The following is a 19,316-nucleotide window of genomic DNA, read 5'->3' as shown; positions in this document are numbered from 1 at the left end:
CCTTGAGGACTATGAATGCGACCTCCCGGGCAGGACTGGAACTTAGAGGGGAGGGGTGTTATGTACTGAGTTGAATAGGATCCAAACTGCAGCAGTCTGATTGGTCCTAGAACAATAGGCTCCAAATTGCAGCAGTTGGATTGGTCCTAGAACAATAGGATTCAGAATGCAGCCGTCTGATTGGTCCTAGAACAATGCAGCAGTATGATTGGTTGGCAGGAACCACCCAATCCTGCTCCAGATTGAAGTGAATCCACAACCTGATTGGCTTACAGTAGAATTCCGGAATTAGCCAATCATGTGCAGCCCATTGTGTAAATAATGTATATAAAGCAGATACTGTGAGAGGACTTTCATTCATTCCTCCTCACCACTATGAGCTGAATAAAGAGCATGAAATCACTTTGCGACTCTGAGTATATTTCACAACCCTTCTCCTGATGGTAACGTCACTCCTCTCACTGCTCCCCTCCCCTTCCGGGAGAGTGGCTTGTTCTGACCTCCCCTCCGTTCCAGCCAACGGAGCTGCTTCTCCTGACACACTGCAACTCCCCCCCCCCCTTCGCTACGCTCTGGAGGGGAAGCCGTCTTTGATCTCCAGCTGCTGCTTCAGGATTCCCTGTTGGCTCTTTCTCCCTGATGAGTCCCCCCTGGGGCTCCTCTCGCCCTAGCTACAGGCGCCCCCTCCTGGGAATCCCCTGATTCACTGGAGAAGCTCATGGAGTCCCTTGGGCCACAGTCCTCCTCCTCCTCGCTGTCCTCGGACTCTGCCCAATCGTCCTCCCTCTCCTGCCTCCCATGTGCCTCTGCCCCTGAACCCCTGACAGGCGCATAGACACCACCTTATACCGTAAACCAACTGACTGACAAACATATCTACATGCCTCTAGCTACCATCCCAAACATACCAAACAGTCCATTGTATATAGCCAGGCACTACGTTACAGCCGCATCTGTTCCAATTCTACAGACAGAGACTCTCACCTAAGAGATCTACAGCAAACCTTTTCAGAACTAAAATACCCAGCAGATGAAGTTGGACAACAGATCAACAGAGCCAGACTGATACCCAGAGAGACCTTGCTGCAAGACAGACCCAAAAAAGAAAACAACAGAACACCTCTAGTCATCACATACAGCTCCCAAGTTAAAACAGTACAACGCATCATCAGAGATCTACAACCTCTCCTGGACAATGACAGTTCTCTTTCTCAAGCTCTGGGAGGAAGACCTTTCATTGCCTACAGACAGCCACCCAATCTTAAACAACTCCTAACCCACAATAATACTACAACCAGACTTAACACGGACACTGGCACCAGAGCCTGCAATAAACCCAGATGCCAACTTTGCTGCCACATACACCCGGACAACACCATTACTGACCCCAACAACATCACACATACCATCTCGGGACTATTTAATTGCTCATCGTCTAACATTGTGTATGCCATCAAATGCCAACAGTGTCTGTCAGGGGTTCAGGAGCAGAGGCGAGGGCAAGGGAGGAAACAGAGAGCGAGGGGGAGGAGGCAGAAGAAAAGATGAGTGATGACGACGACCCGAGATCTCCGAGTCTTTCCAGTGAATCAGAAGATTCACAGGAAGGAGCGGCAGTGGCCAGGGCAAGGGGGGAGCTTAGGGGGGCACCCCAGGAAGAAGGGTCCAGAGGGGGCTCAGAGAGCAGCAGTTGGAAATCGGGGCCAGCATCACCAGCAGAACGCAGTGGAGAGGAAGGGCGCCAGGTACCGAGTTCTGGCAGCTCGCAGCAGGAGGGAGGACATGAGCCAGGAGTGGCCACACCTCCATCGGGGAGCGAGGAAACGGTCAGGCGGAAAGTGGAAGGTTGGGCGCGCGCGCCAAGTTCAAATACACAGGAAGGTGGCGCAGTAAGCAGCCCGGAAAGGGAGCCAGGTCCTAAAGCCCGACGGAAGGAGACAGAAGGGTCCGGGGGGTCAGCGTCAGAAGCGTCCCGAAAGGAAGAGACCACGGGGGGCAGAGGGACCCAGAGAAGAACAGTCAGGCGGAAAAGGTGGAGTAAGGCTAGGGTACTTAGCTGGTGTACAGGGGGCGGAGACTCAGACGGAGCTTCGCCGGTCTAACCCTTAAGACGTAGAGCTGCACGCAGCAGCTTGAGAATGGAAACTGTAACTCAATAAAGACTTTTACAAAGTGACCGCTGGCTAGCGTGATCCTCTGTGAGCTAGGATCTTGAAGCAGCTCTGACAGTGTCCTTCAGCTCTCTATATTGGACAAACAGGCCAAACCCTACGCCAAAGAATAAACGGACATAAATCTGACATCAAGAATCACAAAACAGAGAAACCAGTAGGAGAACACTTCAATCTCCCAGGACATTCTATACAAGATCTCAAAGTAGCTGTTTTACTACAAAGGAATTTCAGAAATAGACTGGAAAGAGAAGCTGCTGAATTGCAACTCATTACCAAACTTAAAACCATGGAAAGACCTGGGCTGAACAAAGACATTGGATTCTTATCTCATTATACATGACTAAGCCATGTTTCACCTTCTCACCCCTTGCCTTTTCCTGTAAGACCTATTGCAGTCGTTAAGAGTCGTCAACAGGCTCATCTCAGCTATCTGCCAATCTCCCATTCCCACCACCCTTCTGAGTAATACCCCTCCCCACCTTCTCACTATATAGAAGGATCTGGCAACTTCTGTTTCAGTGTATCTGAAGAAGTGTGCATGCACACGAAAGCTTATACCAAGAACTAACTTAGTTGGTCTTTAAGGTGCTACTGGAAGGAATTTTTTTATTTTGACTATGGCAGACCAACACGGCTACCTATCTCATAGAATCATAGAGTTGGAAGAGACCACAAGGGCTATCGAGTCCAACCCCCTGCCAAGCAGGAAACACCATCAGAGCACTCCTGACATATGGTTGTCAAGCCTCTGCTTAAAGACCTCCAAAGAAGGAGACTCCACCACACTCCTTGGCAGCAAATTCCACTGTCGAACAGCTCTTACTGTCAGGAAGTTCTTCCTAATGTTTAGGTGGAATCTTCTTTCTTGTAGCTTGGATCCATTGCTCCGTGTCCGCTTCTCCGGAGCAGCAGAAAACAACCTTTCTCCCTCCTCCATGTGACATCCTTTTATATATTTGAACATGGCTATCATATCACCCCTTAACCTCCTCTTCTCCAGGCTAAACATGCCCAGCTCCCTTAGCCGTTCCTCATAAGGCATCGTTTCCAGGCCTTGGACCATTTTGGTTGCCCTCCTCTGGACACGTTCCAGTTTGTCAGTGTCCTTCTTGAATTGTGGTGCCCAGAACTGGACACAGTACTCCAGGTGTGGTCTGACCAGAGCAGAATACAGTGGCACTATTACTTCCCTTGATCTAGATGCTATACTCCTATTGATGCAGCCCAGAATTGCATTGGCTTTTTTAGCTGCCGCGTCACACTGTTGGCTCATGTCAAGTTTGTGGTCAACCAAGACTCCTAGATCCTTTTCACGTGTACTGCTCTCAAGCCAGGTGTCACCCATCTTGTATTTGTGCCTCTCATTTTTTTTGCCCAAGTGCAATACTTTACATTTCTCCCTGTTAAAATTCATCTTGTTTATTTTTGCCCAGTTCTCTAATCTGTCAAGGTCGTTTTGAAGTGTGATCCTGTCCTCTGGGGTGTTAGCCACCCCTCCCAGTTTGGTGTCATCTGCAAATTTGATCAGGATGCCCTTGAGTCCATCATCCAAGTCGTTGATAAAGATGTTGAATAAGACCGGGCCCAAGACAGAACCCTGTGGCACCCCACTAGTCACTCTTCTCCAGGATGAAGAGGAACCATTGATGAGCACCCTTTGGGTTCAGTCAGTCTGCCAGTTACAAATCCACTGAGTGGTAGCATAGTCAAGACCGCATTTTACCAGCTTCTTTACAAGAATATCATGGGGCACCTTGTCAAATGCCTTGCTGAAATCAAGGTAGGCTACATCCACTGCATTCCCTTCATCTACCAGGCTTGTAATTCTGTCAAAAAACGAGATCAGGTTAGTCTGACATGACTTATTTTTCAGAAATCCATGCTGACTATTGGTGATCACAGCGTTCCTTTCTAGGTGCTCACAGACTGTTTGCTTAATGATCTGCTCCAGAATCTTCCCTGCTATTGATGTCAGACTGACTGGGCGGTAATTATTTGGGTCCTCTCTTTTCCCCTTTTTGAAAATAGGGACAACATTTGCCCTCCTCCAGTCTGCCGGGACTTCGCCTGTTCTCCAGGAATTCTCAAAGATGACTGCCAGTGGTTCTGAGATCACATCTGCCAGTTCTTTTAATACTCTTGGATGCAGTTCATCTGGCCCTGGAGACTTGAATACATCTAAACTAGCCAAATATTCTTGTACTATCTCCTTAGTTATTCTGGGCTGTGTTTCCTTTGCTGAATCATTTGCTCCAAATTCTTCAGGTCGGGCATTGTTTTCTTTATTGGAGAAGACAGAGGCAAAGAAGGCATTGAGTAGTTCAGCCCTTTCTGTGTCCCCTGTTTGCATTTCACCATCTTCTCCTCTGAGTGACCCCATTGTTTCTTTGTTCTTCCTTTTGCTACGAACATATCCATAAAAGCCTTTTTTGTTGCTTTTAACCTGTCTAGCAAGCCTGAGTTCATTCTGTGCTTTAGCTTTTCTGACTTTGTGTCTACACGTGCTGGCTATTTGCTTGAATTCCTCTTTGGTGGTTTCCCCCCTTTTCCATTTTTTGTACACATCCTTTTTTAATCTTAATTCAGTTAAAAGTTCTTTAGATAGCCACCCTGGCTTCTTTAGGCACCTTCCATGTTTCCGTCTCATTGGTATTGCCTGACGTTGTGCTTTTACTATCTCCCTCTTAACAAACTCCCAGCCATCATGAACTCCCTTTCCTTTTAGTATTGTTGTCCATGGGATCTCACCCAGCACTTCCCTAAGTTTTATGAAGTCGGCTTTCTTAAAGTCAAGAAATTGAGTCCTAGTATGCTTGGCTGCTCCTTTCCGCTGTATAGTAAACTTCAGAAGAGCATGATCACTCGCGCCTAATGATCCTTCCACTTCTACCCCACTAACCAGGTCATCAACATTGGTTAGGACCAGATCTAAAATGGCTGTTCCTCTTGTTGCTTCTCCCACTTTCTGGACAATGAAGTTGTCTGCAAGGCCAGTGAGGAATCTGTTTGACCTTATGCTCTTGGCTGAGTTTGACGTCCAACAAATATCCGGGTAATTGAAGTCCCCCATTACTACTATCTCCCTTCCTTTTGCATGCTTGGCCATCTGTTCCAGGAAGGCATCATCTATGTCCTCCGTTTGGCTTGGGGATCTATAGTAAACTCCCACAATGAGGTCTCTGTTATTCTTCTCTCCCTTAATTTTATCTGTTCTGTATGTAGTTAGCACACAGAATTCCTTCCCCCCAATACTTCATGGATAAGCCAGAATCACATAGCATAGAATCTAGCATTGTTTGTAAAGACCTTATCTTGCGTTCTGCAACTGAATTTTCTTCAGGCGAAAAAGGACACGATTTACGGTGACTAATACCAGCAAATTCATAACCCTTGGTTTGTCTATTTATTAATTTAGTCTTAAATTTTATCTTATTGCTAGAGCCCCCACAGTTCATTTCAATGTCATCAACATTCAGAAATTTTACAGTGTTTCTGCAGATAAATTTTAAATTTCCCCCAATCTTCTTCCACTTGCTCTTCTCCCTGGTCTCAAATTCTGCCAGTCATCTCCACCATCTCCATGTAGTCAATTAGTTGCATCTGCCAGTCTTCCACGGTGGTTAGATCTTCTGTCTTCCAATGTTTTGCTATAAGAATTCTTGCTGCTGCTGAGGCGTACATAAAGAAAGTTCTATCCTTCTTTAACACCGATTGGTCAGCTATGCCCAGGAGAAAAGCCCCTGGTTTCTTCAGGAAGGTATATTTAAATACCCTTTTCAGTTCATTATATATCATTTCCCAGAAAGCCTTGATCCTTGGGCACGTCCACCAAAGGTGGAATTTGCTGAACCAAACTTTTAAAAGGGATACAAGAACGGGGGATGTGAGGAAGTCAGGAAAATATGTGAATTTAAGATATAAAACCAAGAAAGAGGGAATTTTTGTGTTTTCCTTATATGTGCTTTTTCTTTTTTATTATTAGTTTTTTAAGGTATGTATTTCTGTATTTTTGTGTTTAATGTTTGTAGTGTGGTATTTTGTAGTATGTATGTTGTGTTTTTATATTTTTCTTGTTTTTGTCTTTGTATTTTTCTTGTTATATTGTGTATTGTTAAAACTTAATAAAAAATTTAAGTTTTTTTAAAAAAAACTTCTTGTAGTCCTACTAGCGTAATTTGTTGATTACAGTTCTCTTCAAATAATTCATATACTTCTTCCAATCTTCTGTAAATCTCTGGTCCGGCAAGTTTCAAATCCTTCCTGTCATGTTGCCCAACTCTGCGTAGTCCATTAATTTCGTCTGCCATTCTTCTTTCGTCTTCTTGCTTCCTTTTCTGGGCTAACAATACTCTTGCCGCTGTTGTTGCATATAAGAACAGTTTGACATCTTGTCTATTAATACCTTGGCATATAATACCAAGTAAAAATGCTTCTGGTTTTTTTAAGAATGGATGGGCCCCTTTCTCATGCTCCCATGTTCTTCTCGGTAGTGGCGCCCGCCCTGTGGAATGCCCTCCCTTAAGATGTGAAGGAAATAAGCGCCTGTCTTATCTTTAAAAGACATCTGAAGGCAGCCCTGTTTAGGGAAGTTTTTAATATTTAATACTGTATTGTTTTTAACACTCGATTGGAAGCCGCCCAGAGTGGCTGGGGAAACTCAGCCAGATGGGTGAGGTATAAATAAATTATTATTATTATTATTATTATTATTATTATTATTATTATTATTATTATTATCATCATTATCATTTGTAGGACGGCATCCTGCAGAACCACCAGCTCTGGCTTCTGATCAAGGCCCTCTTCCGCTTCCGCTCCTCCAGCCAGTACCGGAAGCTGCAGCGGCAGCTGCAGGAGGACGCAAAGTGGCCGCCCACCAGCCAGAAGGACTTTGCAGAAGAGCCCAAGAGTGGCGCTTACGTCAACCCCGTCTATGACGAGGCGGGAGAGAACTAGCTGGGGAGGCCGCAGGCTGGCCCAGGAGGACTGGCCAAAAGGGACTTATTGTGTGCAGAGAGACTGATGGGAACCCACGGGAGATCGTACTCCTAGGAAGCCCCTCTGACGGAGCCTGCCTTTGCTCATCCAGCTCAAGGAGGTTTGCCAGGGGGGCATTTTGCTGTTGGCTCTGCCTGAGTGGGGAAATCTAGGCCTTGATCCCTGTGCCCACGCAAGGGATCCCAGCCTCTTCCACAGGGATCCAGGCTGCTCCAGTGGAAGGGACACATGAAGGAACACCGTCCGCCATGTGGAAAACAAAGACAACTCTGTATTTTTGCTTTCCAAAAGAGAATAAAGTGGGGTTTTTTTTCTTTTATGATCGTTGCTAGCCATTTATTTGGGGTTCTGCTACTTGCAAAAATGTGCCACAGAGTTGGTGCATCTGTGTGTATATGGAGGGCAGGACAAGATTTGGGGGGTTTGGGGAGGAGAGGGAAGACTTCACGGGCATTAAGATGAATGTCATTGAGTTGTTGGGTTGGAAGGGACCCCAAGGGTCATCTAGTCCAACCCCCTGCAAGGCAGGAATCTCAGCGACAGAATCCCTGAGAGATGGTCATCCAATGTCTGTTTAAAAGCTTCCAAGGAAGGAGAGTCCTCCATCTCCCAAGGTCATCCGTTCTGCTGTCAAACAGCAATCACTGTCAGAAGCCTATTCTTGATGTTGGGTCGGAATCACCCTTTTTGTAACTTGAAGCCCTGGGTTCAGGTCCTGCCTTCTGGGGCAGCAGAAAACCTTCCAAGGGGCAGTCCTTGAAGTGTTTGAAGACACTGGCTCTCGTCCTGCCTTTCAGTCTCCTTTTCTCCAGGCTTATCCCGACCCGACTCCTAATAAGACTTCGGTCCTAAATTCAGTAATTCTCTCTCAAACAGTCATAAAGTTGGTGTTTAGCGTGCTCATCCTCTGTGTAGAAATTCAAGGGTCTCAAATATATAATAGGTAGAGGTAAAGGGATCCCTGACCATTAGGTCCAGTCGTGGACGACTCTGGGGTTGCGGTGCTCATCTCGCTTTACTGGCCAAGGTAGCCAGCTTACAGCTTCTGGGTCATGTGGCCAGCATGACTAAGCCACTTCTGGCGAACCAGAGCAGCACACGGAAACAGCGTTTACCTTCCCGCCGGAGCGGTACCTATTTATCTACTTGCACTTTGACGTGCTTTTGAACTGCTAGGTTGGCAGGAGCAGGGACCGAGCAATGGGAGCTCACCCCATCACGGGGATTCAAACCGCCAACCTTCTGATCAGCAAGCCCTAGACTGTGTGGTTTAATCCACAGCGCCACCCGCATTGATAATTGCACAAGGCAAACACACATTGTCAGGGGCTCAGGAACAGAGGCACAGGGGAGAGAGGAAATGGAGAGCGAAGGGGAAGAATCTGAGGGCAGCGTAGGGGAGTATGACAGTGACCCGAGAGATTCCATGAGCTTCTCCAACGAATCAGAAGATTCCCAGAAGGAGGCGCCGATGGTCAGGGCAAGGGGGGTCCCAGGGGGGACACACCAGAAACAGGTGGCCAGCAGGGACTCCCAGGGCAGCAGCGGGAGATCAGGACCAGATTCCCCACCAGAGCGTAGTGGGGGGGAAGAGTCCCAGGTGTCAGGGCCAGCGTCTCCTCCAGCAGGGAGAGAAGAGGAGTCAGGGCTGACCACGCCTCTATCGGAGAGTGGGGGAACGGAGGGGAGGTCAGGTCCAGCTAGCCTCCCCGAAGGGGGAAGCAGTGACAGGAGCAGTGTAACGGTCAGGAGGAAGGTTGCCGGCTGGGCGCGCGCGCCAAGTTCAAATGTACAGGCGCGCGGGACAGCAGAAAACCCGGATGGGGAACCAGGTCCTAAAGCCCGCCGGAGGCAGGGGGAAGACTCAGGGGACTCAGCATCAGAAGAGTCTAGGAAGGGCGAGACCCCAGCTGACAGGCGGAGCCAGAGGAGGAAAGAGCAAAGGAAGAGGTGGAGTAAGGTTAGAGTCTTAAACTGGTGTCTGGGGGGAGGAGATTCAGACAGAGCTTCAGCGGTCTAGAGTTTCAGACGTAGAGCTGCGCGCTGCGGCTGTGGAAGCGAAACTGAACTTCAATAAAGACTTTTGTATATAACAACGAACTGGCGTTGGTCCTTTGTGAGCTGGGACCTCGGGCAGCTCTGACACACATACATAAGTATATAAACCACATGTCTAGAGCAGTGCAGCAGAGAAATCCAAAAGCCATTTTGGCTCTCCGAAAGACCCCACGGAGGCAGAAAGCCATCCAGGGAAGTTCCTGAAGGGATTCCTCTCCTAGATCGAGGGACCTCCTCAGCCTTAATGGTTGTGGTTTGCCCATTGCAAATGTTTTGTGTAAACTGTGGCTGGAACTAGGTGAAACTTGCTTAATCCTCAGGAATATCACCCCTTGGCCTGCCTGAGCCAAAGGAACCTGGTGTGTGATGTGATTTCTGACTCTCCAGGCCAAAATGCCAAAGCCAACTGTTATAAGAAACAAAATTAAAAAAAATCCTTCCAGTACCACCTTAGAAACCAGCTAAGTTTGTTATTGGTATAAGCTTTCGTGTTCATGCACACTTCTTCAGATACACGCACATGAAAGCTCATACTAATAACTAAGTTACCTGGCGTCTAAGGTACTACTGGAAGGAATTTTTTAATTTTAATTTTCTTTTGACCAACACGGCTACCTACCTGTTATAAGAAAAAAAAACTTCTCCTTTATCCCTTATGGGGTACCTAAGAGCCTGTATAGAGTCCTTATGTAGGTTCTCTATCAGTAAGAGAAAAGAGGCCAACTAGAGAATATGGATTTGTTAAACACAATTGAAATTTGATACCAGTGACTGGGGTGATAAGACAATGGGTTAAGATTGGAAATATGAAATTGGGGGAAAACGAGAGGAAAAAGTAGGAACAAGTAAAAAAAAATATTTCTTTTTTTTTTAAAAAATTGATATTTATTACATTTTAAAGAGTTACAAAAAGAAAAAGTTAAACAAGACAGCATATTTAAGAGATACAAGTCATCACATCACGATAATATCAAAACAAAAAAGAAAAAAGAAAAAAGAAAAAAGGGGGGAATACAAAAAAATACAATACAATACATCTTCCCATAACTTGTCTTTCATTTGCTTCTTTCCTTGACCTCCTCACACCTCCCTTTTTTGTATTCTAGTTCAATTAACTATTTCAGCAAATCCTTTCCATCTTTTCCGGTTTTTGTCCTCTATTCTATCTTAATAAAATGTAACTTTACTTTCCCTCCTTCACCATTTAACAATCTATTTTTCCCTAATCCTTTATAGCATTTCTGCTAAAGCCACATTATTTCATTCCAACATCCTTCTAACATTCCTTAATTTTACAATTTTTCTGTAAATAAACTTTAAATTTCTTCCAATCTTCTTCCACCGACTCTTCTCCCTGGTCTCGGATTCTGCCAGTCATTTCCGCCAGTTCCATGTAGTCCATCAGCTTCATCTGCCATTCTTCCCGGGTGGGTAGATCTTGTGTCTTCCAATACTTCACGATGAGTAAACTTGCTGCTGTTGTTGCATACATAAAAAAAGTTCTATCCTTTTTTGGCACCAATTGACCGACCATGCCCAGGAGAAGGCCTCTGGTTTCTTCAGAAAGGTATATTTAAATACCTTTTTCATTTCATTATAAATCATCTCCCAGAATGTCTTAATCCTTGGGCATGTCCACCAACGGTGAAAGAATGTACCTTCAGTCTCCTTACATTTCCAACATTTGTTATCAGGCAAATGGTAGATTTTTGCAAGCTTGACTGGTGTTATGTACCACCTATAGATCATTTTCATTAGATTCTCTCTTAAGGCATTACACGCCGTAAACTTCATACCTGTGGTCCATAACTGTTCCCAGTCAGCCATCATAATATTATGTTCTACATCTTATGCCCATTTAATCATAGTTGATTTCACCGTTTCATCCTGAGTATTCCATTTCAACAGCAAGTTATACATTTTTGACAAATTCTTAATTTTAGAAATCCACTCCCGAACTACGGAGGGGGGGGTTGTGGGCGCACGCCCCATTCACACTCTTGCGGGGCTGGCGCCAGCCCCGCGGGACTTAGGGATCCCATAAATATTCATACCTGGTAGCGCCAGCCAATGGGCTGGCGTGGGGGTGGGGCTACCTGGGAGCACTTAAGGTCAGGGAGCCCTGACTCGCCCCCTTTCCTCCTCTGCAGCGGCCACGGTTTGGATCTTTAGGAGCGTTGTTGTGCCTTTCTCCTGCGCCCCAGAGATTTTCATTTAATCAGTTGAAGAGGACCGGAGCGGCGTTCTTGTCGTCACCGCTTAACAGCGGAGCCTGCCGCAGCCGACGCTGTCCGATCTACATCGGGTCGAGGCTCTCATCTTCTCTGCTACCCGGCATCCGGAGATCAGGTTTCGTAACGGGGGTTTGGGGATTGCGGCTTTAATTTGTTGCGCAGCGGGTTACCGCCGCAGGGGCGGGGGGCTCTGGTGCCTGTTCGGGAGCGCCGTCTGGCCCTAAGCACAACCAAACTTGCTTTTGCGTTTCGTGGGGCGGCAGGGGAGCTTTTGTTTTGTGGTAGTGGGGCTGTCGTGTGTTGTTTGGGTGACTGTAGGCTCGTGACTGGGGCGATTTAATTCCTTATTTTAAGCCTTTCTGGATTTGTTTTCTGCTGCGGCTTGATTCCTGGCCGCTGCTCTTCGGAAAAAAGTTTCAGCTTAGCCCGAGTGCCGGGCACAAGCAGCGCCGTTGCCAGGCTACGGGTCCGCCTTCAGCCGCCATTTTGCAACCCCCACGTGGCCTTAAGGCGGCCGCCATTTTGGGATAGGGAAAGATAGCGTGTGAGTTCTCTCCCTCGGGGAGGCCTCTTTACAGCACAGCGGCAATAGCGGTAGGACTAGATTACAGTAATTTATTGCTGGCTTGGCAATATTTATTACTGTCAGGGGTTCAGGAGCAGAGGCGAGGGCAAGGGAGGAAACAGAGAGCGAGGGGGAGGAGGCAGAAGAAAAGATGAGTGATGACGACGACCCGAGATCTCCGAGTCTGTCCAGTGAATCAGAAGATTCACAAAAAGGAGCACCAGTGGCCAGGGCAAGGGGGGAGACTAGGGAGACACCCCAGGAAGATAGAGCCAGAGGGGACTCAGAGGGGAGCAGTTGGAAATCGGGACCAGCGTCACCGCCAGAGAGCAGGGATGAGGAAGGGCGCCAGGGATCAAGCGCTGGCAGCTCACAACAGGAGGGAGGGCACGAGTCAGGAGTGGCCAAACCTCCATCGGGGAGCGAAGAGACGGTTAGACGGAAAGTGGAAGGTTGGGCGCGCGCGCCAAGTTCAAATGCACAGGAAGGTGGCGCAGTAGGCAGCCCGGAAAGGGAGCCAGGTCCTAAAGCCCGGCGCAAGGAGACAGAAGGGTCCGGGGGGTCAGCGTCAGAAGAATCCCGGAAGGAAGAGACCCCGGGGGGCAGAGGGACCCAGAGGAGAACTGTCAGGCGGAAAAGGTGGAGCAGGGCTAGGATATTAAGTTGGTGCACAAGGGGCGGAGACTCAGACGGAGCTTCGCCGATCTAAGCATAAGACGTAGAGTTGCGCGCAGCAGCTTGAGAATGGAGACTGTAACTCAATAAAGACTTTTATTTAACGATCGCTGGCTGGCGTGATCCTCTGTGAGCTAGGATCTGGAAGCAACCCTGACAGTAAGCTCCGTCTCTTCAAATTGTGGGCATCCACGGCCTCGCGGAGAGGAGAGAAAGCGGGTGCCTACTAGCGAGCTCACGAACGGCAGACAATATGACGGCCGAACAGCAAATAGCGGAACTGAGAGAAGCAGTGTCACGACTGAATGCCGAGGCGCTGGCATCCAGGAAGAGAGAGGAGGACGCAGCTGCCGCCTACAGGGATCTCCAGGTCAGGTTGGACGTGCTTACGAAGCAAGGGCAACAGACACCCAAACCAGAGGGGATTGGGTTGGGGAGACGCACAGGCGGTCTGGTCTCTCACTTCGATGGGAACTTGCAACAGTACCCCAACTTTAGAGCAGACGTAATGTGTTCACTGCAACTACTGCACAAAGACTTTAGAGATGAACAAGAGAAAGTGGGGTTCATCATGTCCCATTTGCATGGAGACGCAAAAGCATGGCTGCGCAATTTGTGGAGAGATAAGGATCCTGCGCTCCAAAATGCGGACGCCTTTATTAAAGCGATGGATGGCTGTTTTTTATCAAGCATTGACGTGGATCTTGCCCGGAAGGAGGTGCATGGACTAAAGCAAGGGAGGGCCAGCGTAAGGCAGTACCATGCCCGCTTTTTCGCTTTGGTCAGTGCCCTGGAATGGGACAGAGATTCGGCTCCTGTCAGAGACCTTTTTTGGGAGGGCTTGCACAGCTCGGTTAAAGATGAGATTGCGAGGGGGGAGAGACTCCGGACCACGCAGGAGATCGTTCAGAGGGCGCTGGCGGTGGGGGTGCGGCTGGAAGAACGTCCGTGGAGCAGGGAAGAAGGGCGCAGCGGGCGCGAACTAGCCAGGGGCTCCTCCTTCCTTCCCAGAGAAGCAGCGCGTGCGCAATCCACGCCTCCAACAGGGGGAGGGGTGGAACCGATGGAGGTTGGGAGTGCAAGGGCTCAGTCAGCAGCCAGAGCCCTAGCACCGGCAGCAGTGAAAGCGAAGCCTCCTAGAGGGAACAGGAAGTGTTATATCTGCGAGGATCCAGGGCATATGGCGAAAGAGTGTCCCCGGAGGTTCCACAAGCACACTGCAGCTTCGGCAATGGTGACTGCAGCAACGCAGCAAGGAGAACCACAGCAGGGAAACGACGATGTCTGGCTGGAGGAAGAGGCACTGGGGCCCAGCCAGACGTGTCAGTGAAGCAGTCCCCAGGGAATTTACCGCCCATGGACCCCCTCCCGCCCAAGCCAGTAGTGAGGCTCACCGCATCGCTCCAGCTACCCAATGGAATCACCATGGACGTGCCAATCACCGTCGACTCGGGAAGCAATGCAGACTTCATAGGGCAGGACTTTGTCGACCGGCACGCTATACAGTTGCTGCCTGCCACGCTGCCCCTGCAGGTCGTCACGGTGGATGGCAGGGAGCTGCTAGGGGGGCAAGTGGTGAAGCAGACGCCACCTATGGTGCTGCGGCTTGGAAATCACAGGGAAATCATCAGCTTCAACGTCACTCAACTGTCGGACACGCCTATTGTATTGGGCATGAGTTGGCTGGACAAGCACAGCCCGACGCTGGCTTGGTACCAGAGGCAGCTGACCTTCGGCTCTTCCTTTTGTGCTGAACACTGCATCATGCCCCGGCAGGAAGGGGAGCAAGAGGAGTCACAGCTGCTGCTAGGCACGCTGCAAGCGATTCCCCACAAGTACGCAGAATTTTTGGAGGTTTTCTGCGAGAAGGAGGCAGACAGGCTACCCCCCCCACAGACCATATGACTGCAAGATTGACCTGCTGCCGGGGGCGGCGCTGCCCAAAGGGAAGCTGTATTCCATGTCTGAGGACGAACTGCAGGAACTCAAAGAGTTCATAGATCATAATTTGGAGCGCGGTTTCATCCGAGAGTCCAGGGCAGCGGGGGGCAGTCCGGTATTCTTTGTTAAGAAGCGAGACACGCCCCAAAAAAGACTCGTGGTGGACTACCGCATTTTGAACAGTGTGACCAAGCCATCGGACTTCCCCATGCCCCGAATCGACGACCTACTCGCAAAAGTACGCAAGGGCAGCGTGTTCACCAAGTTGGACCTGCGAGGGGCGTACAACCTCATTCGCATGCGGGAAGGAGATGAGTGGAAGACAGCCATGTTCACGCCCCTGGGCACCTACGAATATAGAGTTATGCCTTTTGGATTGCAAAATGGCTCCCACGTTTTTCAAGCTTTCATGCATCACGTGTTGGCGGGGCTCCTCTACAAAACGTGCGTCTGTTTCTTGGATGACATCCTGATCTTTTCGGAATCGCAGCAGGAGCATGACAGACACGTCAGGGAAGTGCTGAGCAGGCTACAGCAACATAGGCTCTACGCCAAGCTGGAGAAGTGCCAATTCGACGTAACGGAGGTGGATTTCCTGGGCTACAAGTTGTCTGACAAGGGGCTCGCCATGGACAGCGCCAAGGTTCGAGCGGTGTTGGATTGGAAAAGCCCACGCAACCGGAAGGAGGTCCAACGATTTGTCGGCATCGCGAATTTCTATCGCAAGTTCATCAAAGGCTTCGCTATGCAGACAGCGGCCATCACGGACACGCTTAGCTCCAAGAAAAAGAAGTTCATCTGGACGGAGCAGGCGGAGCGGTCCTTTCAGGCACTCAAACGTCTCTTCACGTCGGAAGAGCAGCTGCTGCATGTCGACCCCAGCAGGCCGATGAGGGTCGAGACAGACGCCTCGGACAGAGCCGTGGGAGCAGTCCTGCTGCAGAGAGACCCGCAGGGGGTTTGGCGGCCGGGGGCGTTTTACTCCAGGAAGCTCAGCAAGTCCGAACAGAACTACACTATCTGAGACAGGGAGTTGCTGGCCATTCATGCAGCATTCAAAGCGTGGCCGCACTTCCTGATCGGCGCCAAGCACACGGTGCAGGTCTGCACGGACCACAAGAATCTGGAGCACTGGCGCACGGCACAGTTCCTGAACCAGAGGCAGATACGTTGGGCTGAGTTCTTTGCGAACTTCGACTTCCGAATAGAGTATGTCCCGGGGGACACCAACATCATGGCGGACGCGCTCTCCCGTAAGCCACAGTATCTGGAGGACGCCACGCCAGCGGCCGCCATGCACATCTTCGCACCAACAGTGTGGGCGTGCGCTGCGGCGACAGTGGACTTGGAGGCGGTGCGACGAGCGTTGCAGAATGACTCCTTCGCGCAAGCAAAGATGGCAGAGATGCAAAGGGGCACGGCGGCGACCGATGGGTTCCAGCTGAGAGATGGATTGTTCATCCATAAAGGGGCCATCTACGTGCCGGGAGACGAACTTCGCGCCAAGGTACTGCATCAGCTGCACGACGCGCCCACTGCCGGGCACTTTGGCAAGGAGAAGACGGTGGAATTAGTCGCCAGGGATTTCTGGTGGCCCGGAATGAGAGGGGAGGTCGCGGACTACGTGGCGAGGTGCGACACCTGCCAGAGGGCCAAACCAGTGCACAGACCGCCGGCCGGACTGTTGGAACCGCTGCAAACTCCGGTCAAACCATGGGAGAGAGTCGCCCTGGATTTCGTCACGGATCTGCCCAGCTCGAGGGGCAAGACGGCTGTGCTGGTGGTGGTGGACTTGTTCTCCAAGATGGCACATTTCATCCCGTGTGCAAAGGTGGCCACGGCGGAACAAACCGCCAAACTGTTCATAGACCACGTGTTCAAGGTTCACGGTCTGCCACGGTCTATTCTGTCCGACCGCGGGCGGCAGTTCATCTCGAATTTCTGGCAGAAGCTGATGGGCTTCCTAAACGTCAAGATCAACCTGGCGTCGGTGAGACACCCGCAGACCAACGGGCAAGCGGAGCGGGTCAATGCCATCATGCAGCAGTACCTGAGATGCTATGCGAATCAACAGCCTGCGACGTGGGTGGATTACCTGCCGCTCGCCGAGTTCTCCTACAACAACACGAAGCACGTGTCCACGGGGGTGACGCCGTTCTTCGCCAACAATGGAAGGCACCCCAGAACCTTCCCGGGACTGGAAAGAATGGGGGAGGGGGAGCCGCAGGCAGCAGAAGCGTTCGCGTCGGAGTTACAGGAGGTCCACGATCAGCTCCGGCGGCAGCTGGAGCTAGCTAAGCACGCATACAAGGTGCAAGCGGACAAACACAGGAGGGTTGGCGAAGAGATCCAAGTGGGAGACTGGGTCTGGTTGGCAGCCCACGCGGTGCTGGCCAGATCGTTAGCAAAGAAGAAACTAGGGCATAAGCAACTGGGGCCCTACCAAGTCGAGGCACAGGTCAACCCGGTGGCCTTCCGGCTGACACTTCCGGAGGGATCCAGAATGCATCCGGTGTTCCACAGATCGGTGCTCACTCCCTACAAGGTGCCTCACAAATTTCAGGAGCCAGGAACGGCACCGAGTCCGCTCCGGGAGGGGAGCGAGCAGGCGGGAGTGACACAGGAGGAGCCCATCAACGAGGTCACAGAGATTTTGGATTCTAGATGGGGGGAAGAGGGAGTAGAATACCTTCTCGCCAGAGAGGGCACTTCAGCCAGTGCCAGCAGCTGGGTGCCAGGCTACGCTTTGGAGGAACCTCTGCTCAAAGACGAGTTTCATGCCCTCTTCCCGCACAGGCCCATGCCAGCCGAGTTTTTCGACGACTGGCTTTTCACACCCACGCTTTCCGCCAGCACGTTCCGGGGGTTCGACTCGGACGAGGAACCGACACTGGACACGCGTTCCCCGGAGGGGTCACCCTCGGGATCGGCCTCAGAACCCTCGTATTGGTGGGATGATTGACCAGAGGAGCAGTGGCGCAGGAAGTGGCTGGAGGGTCCAGCTCGAGCGACGGATCCGGGAGCGACCGAGGCAGAGACTGACTTGGACGTGTTCGGGGAGGATCTTGGGTTCGAGCACGGCGGCACAGAGATGGAAGAGGAGGTGACCGTCGTCGACGAGCGCAGGGAGGAAGAACCGGAAGTCTTCAGTTGGATGCCCGCCACAGGGAGCGAACGGTATCCGGCATTCGCCCCCATGACAATGGAGTGCCCAGCACCCACACCTGAAGGAGGGGAGGGGGGAAGGGGGGGCTTCGAGGGGGGATGGATGTCAGGGGTTCAGGAGCAGAGGCGAGGGCAAGGGAGGAAACAGAGAGCGAGGGGGAGGAGTCCAAAGGAAAGATGAGCGATGACGACGACCCGAGATCTCCGAGTCTTTCCAGTGAATCGGAAGATTCACAGAAAGGAGCACCAGTGACCAGAGCAAGGGGGGAGCTTAGGGGGACACCCCAGGAAGAAGGGACAAAAGGGGGTTCAGAGAGCAGCAGTTGGAAATCGGGGCCAACGTCCCCAACAGAGCGCAGTGGGGAGGAAGGGCGCCAGGCATCGGGATCCGGCGGCTCGCCGCAGGGGGGAGGGCATGAGTCAGGAGTGGCCACACCCCCATCGGGGAGCGAAGAAACGGTCGAGCGGAAAGTGGGAGGTTGGGCACACGCGCCAAGTTCAAATGCACAGGAAGGCGGCACTGTAAGCAGCCCGGAAAGGGAGCCAGGTCCTAAAGCCCGCTGCAAGGAGACAGAAGGGTCCGGGGGGTCAGCGTCAGAAGAGTCCCGGAAGGAAGAAACCACGGGGGGCAGAGGGACCCAGAGAAGAACGGTCAGGCGGAAAAGGTGGAGTAAGGCTAGGGTATTAAGTTGGTGTACAGGAGGCGGGGACTCAGACGGAGCTTCGCCGGTCTAGCGTATAAGACGTAGGGCTGCACGCTGCAGCTTGGAATTGGAAACTGTAACTCAATAAAGACTTTTATAAAGTGAACGCTGGCTAGCGTGGTCCTCTGTGAGCTGGGATCTGGAAGCAGCCCTGACAGTAAGCTCCGTCTCTGTATTTTGGCACCTAAAGCCTCACCGAGAGGGGTGAAGACTGGTGCCTACTCGCGAGCTCATGAGCGGCAGACAAGATGACTGCCGAACAGCAGATAGCAGATCTGCAAGAAGCAGTGAGACAACTGAATGCCGAGATACTCGCATCCAGGAAGAGAGAGGGGTAAGCAGCCGCCGCCTATCAGGATCTCCAGGTCAGGTTGGAAGTGCTTATGAAGCAAGGGCAACTGACACCCAAACCGGAGGGGATTGGGTTGGTGAGAAGAGCAGGCGGTCTAGTATCTCACTTCGATGGGAATTTACAACAGTACCCCAACTTCAGAGCAGATGTACAGTGTGCGCTGCAACTGCTGGACAAGGACTTTAGAGATGAGCAAGAGAAGGTGGGGTTTATCCTGTCCCATTTGCATGGAGATGCTAAAGCATGGCTGCGCAATTTGTGGAGAGATAAGGATCCGGCGCTCCGAAGTGCGGATGCCTTCATTAAAGCGATGGATGCGTGCTTTTTATCAAGCATAGACGTGGATCTTGCCCGGAAAGAGGTACACGGACTGAAGCAGGGGAGGGCCAGTGTAAGGCAGTATCATGCCCGCTTTTTTGCACGGGTCAGTGCCCTAGAATGGGACAGAGA

At 50.8% G+C, this 19,316-nt stretch overlaps 1 long non-coding RNA gene across 1 annotated transcript in view; it reads left to right on the top strand.

Moving 5' to 3' along the window:
* Positions 1-7,491, top strand: part of LOC309533352 — a 30,432-nt gene extending 22,941 nt beyond the window's left edge. The window contains exon 3 of the long non-coding RNA XR_014220159.1: positions 6,930-7,491. This is a non-coding gene — a long non-coding RNA (uncharacterized lncRNA). The remainder of the gene's footprint in view (positions 1-6,929) is intronic.
* The last annotated feature ends 11,825 nt before the right edge of the window (positions 7,492-19,316 follow it).

This window comes from Podarcis vaucheri (assembly GCF_965113315.1).
Source record: "Podarcis vaucheri genome assembly, chromosome: 5".
NCBI classification, from domain to species: Eukaryota; Metazoa; Chordata; class Lepidosauria; order Squamata; family Lacertidae; genus Podarcis; species Podarcis vaucheri.
This window is presented reverse-complemented; position numbering and strand designations above follow the sequence as displayed.